The sequence below is a fragment of the Triticum dicoccoides genome, chromosome 3A (assembly GCF_002162155.2).
Source record: "Triticum dicoccoides isolate Atlit2015 ecotype Zavitan chromosome 3A, WEW_v2.0, whole genome shotgun sequence".
Taxonomy (NCBI): domain Eukaryota; kingdom Viridiplantae; phylum Streptophyta; class Magnoliopsida; order Poales; family Poaceae; genus Triticum; species Triticum dicoccoides.
Genome location: NC_041384.1, coordinates 281,642,105 through 281,645,941, shown reverse-complemented (window position 1 = coordinate 281,645,941; position 3,837 = coordinate 281,642,105).

The following is a 3,837-nucleotide window of genomic DNA, read 5'->3' as shown; positions in this document are numbered from 1 at the left end:
CGGCGGGACTGCCTTCTCCCTCCTCCCCGCGGCCGGCTGTGCCGCCACGCAGTCCTCACCATCCCACCATACTCCCATCGCTGGCCTAGCCATCCCTCTAGTCAACCACACCTGCTGTTATTCTCCGGCGACGACAAACGAACCAGTAAACCCTCATATAGTCGTACTTGATACGTCTCCAATGTATCTATAATTTTTTATCATTCCATGCTATTATATTATCAACCTTGGATGTCTTATATGCATTTATATGCTATTTTATATGATTTTTGGGACTAACCTATTAACCTAGAGCCCAGTGCCAGTTTCTATTTTTTCCTTGTTTTAGAATATTGCAGAAAAGGAAAATCAAATGGAGTCCAATTGACCTGAAACTTCACGGAACTTATTTTTGGATCAGAAGAAGCCCAGAAGACTTGGAGTCCACATAAGGGAAGCTTCGAGGAGGCCACGAGGTAGGGGGCGCGCCCTCCACCCTCGTGGGCCCCTCTTGGCTCCCCTGACGTACTTCTTCCGTCTATATATCTCCATATACCCTAAAAACATCCGGGAGCACAATAGATTGGGAGTTCTGCCGCCAGAAGCCTCCGTAGCCACCGAAAGCCAATCTAGACCTGTTCTGGCACCCTGCCGGAGGGGGCAATCCCTCTCCGGTGGCCATCTTCGTCATCCTGGTGCTCTCCATGATGAGGAGGGAGTAGTTCTTCCTCGAGGCAGAGGGTATGTACCAGTAGCTCCGTGTTTGATCTCTCTCTCTCTCTCTCTCTCTCGTGTTCTTCAGGTGATACAATCTTGATGTATCGCGAGCTTTGCTATCATATTTGGATCCTATGGTGTTTCTTCCCCCCTCTACTCTCTTGTAATAGATTGAGTTTCCCCTTAGAGGTTATCTTATCGGATTGAGTCTTTAAAGATTTGAGAACACTTGATGTATGTCTTGCCATGCGTATCTGTGGTGACAATGGGATACCACGTGATTCACTTGATGTATGTTTTGCTAATCAACTTGCGGGTTCCTCCCATGAACCTATGCATAGGGGTTGGCACACGTTTTCGTCGTGATTCTCCGGTAGGAACTTTGGGGCACTCTTTGAGGTTCTATGTGTTGGTTGAATAGATGAATCTGAGATTGTGTGATGCATATCATATAATCATACCCACGGATACTTGAGGTGACATTTGAGTATCTAGGTGACATTAGGGTTTTGGTTGATTTGTGTCTTAAGGTGTTATTCTAGTACGAACTCTAGGGTTGTTTGTGACACCTATAGGAATAGCCCAACGGATTGATTGGAAAGAATAACTTTGAGGTGGTTTTGTACCCTACCATAATCTCTTCGTTCGTTCTCTGCTATTAGTGACTTTGGAGTGACTCTTTGTTGCATCTTGATGGATAGTTATGTGATCCAATTATGTTATTATTGTTGAGAGGACTTGCACTAGTGAAAGTATGAACCCTAGGCCTTGTTTCAACACATTACAATACCATTTATGCTCACTTTTATCATTCGTTACCCTGCTGTTTTTATATTTTCAGATTACAAAAACTATTATCTACCATCCATATACCACTTAATCACCATCTCTTCGCCGAACTAGTGCACCTATACAATTTACCATTGTATTGGGTGTGTTGGGGACATAAGAGATTCTTTGTTATTTGGTTGCAGGGTTGCTTGAGAGAGACCATCTTCATCCTACGCCTCCTACGGATTGATAAACCTTAGGTCATCCACTTGAGGGAAATTTGCTACTGCCCAACAAACCTCTGCACTTGGAGGCCCAACAACGTCTACAAGAAGAAGGTTGTGTAGTAGACACCAGTACTCCCCTCCGCGTGGGAAACAACTTCCAAGTCTTCCCTGCCTCCATGTCGTTCCCTTCCTAGGCCTCGCCGTCGTCCACTGCCCTGGTGCTCTCGGCACGGCCTGGTCAACGTGGTCAACGACCGACATGCATCTGAAGTGGACTCTACGTGGAGAGGCTGACAGCTGGGTCCACGGCCGCACGCAAGGAAATGCCTCCTTATTATGTGCAAAATAATGATTCCTCCACCTGACATCTGGGACCCACCGAAAGGGCCTCTGTATTTCACGAAAAAACGTTACCGCCGCTGACAACTTGGACCCACCAGCTATATCTTCGCACGCAAGGAAGTGCCTCCTTATCACACACAAAAAAATGAATACTCCCCTGCTAGCTGGGACCCAGTATAGTGGCATGCTTACTTGTGGGCCTACTAAGTTGACGGGGACGGAGGGTTTGTCAACTTAGTCAATATGCACGATTCTAGCTCCACTAACCGTACGATGTCCATCCAATGGCCGTAGTGCTTCTTCAAGCTCTGGTCTTCTTGCTCCAGCCACCCAAACCAGCGCTAGTCGTGCCTCATGCTCCTGCCTCCCGTGGCCGGCTGCGATGCGGCGGAGGCCTCACCGCCCCCTACTACTCCCAACGCTGGATAGGCCATCCCTCTACTCACCCACACCCCGTGTTATTTTGCGGCAACGACAGCCTCACACCGCAGTGAACCCTCATACTCCTCTATGCGTGGGCATCCACTGCCGCGTCTTCCCCGGCTTGGCGTCGTCCCCTTCCTAGGCCTCGCCGTCGTCCCCCGCCCTGGTGCTCTTGGCGCGGCGTGGACAACATGGTCAAGGAGCAACTTCCATCGGACGTGGACTGTACGTGGAGAGGCTGACAGCTGGGTCCACGGCCGCAGCAAGTGCCTCCTTATTACGTGCAAATAATTATTCCTCCACCTGACAGCGGGGACCCACCAGACGGGCCATCGTATTTTGCGAAAAAACGTTTTCGCCCTGACTGCTGGGACCCACCAGCTACATCTTCACACACAAGGAAGTGCGTCCGGGCAAAAAAAAAACGATTTGCCCCCCTGACTGATGGGACCCACTAGCTACATCTTCACACGCAAGGAAGTGCCTGACAGTCGGGACCCACCTGGTCGAAATGTACGTAGCGTTGTCATTCTGGTCGCGAACGTGTACGTACATACTGGTCGATGTAGAGGCGCACATGTGTCGTAGTAGAGGCGTGCACGTAGCATGCACACGTACGTACAGCGGCTAGTGTGCAAGAAACAAAATATGGCCACGTACGTACATACGGACAGGGTCTCGAACGCCTACCCGCACATATGTACGGCCAGGGCTCGTTTACATGGTTGGGTCGGAACGGAGAAACAGCGTCGTCATCGTGTTCATGGGAAGCCAACCGGCTGGGTCGGAACGGCATGTGCCGTCGTGTTCATCGGGAGGGCTTGGACGGAACAGCCAATGGAAACGAGGCTTGGCGTACCGCAGAACGGAGGAAACGGCCTTGTGTTCGACCGGCCACGTTCGAAACGGGATCCTGTTCATCGGGAGGGATCTGGCGTACCGCAAAAGGGAGGAAACGGACCTCCTATGGTCGAAACGAGGGTCCTGTTGATTCGGAGGGGTGTGGCGTACCGCAAAACGGAGGAATCGGACTTATGTTGGAGCGCTACGGTCGAAATGGGGGTCCTATTCATCGGGAGGGGTGTGACGTACCACAAAACGGGACTCCACGGGATACTGTTCATCTCCACCGCCGACCCCCTCCAGCCTCCACGGGCTATTGTTTATCCACCGTCGACTTCCTCCAGCCTCCACCTGCGACTGTTCATCCACGGGCTCCTGTTCATCCAGCCTCCACCGCGCGCTACTCCACCGGCTACTATTCAACCAGCCCTCTCCACGGGCTCCTGTTCAACCACCCCTCCACGGGCTACTGTTCATCCTGCCCTCCACTGTCTACTGTCCATCCTGCCATCCACGGGGTGGTCCTGTTCATCCA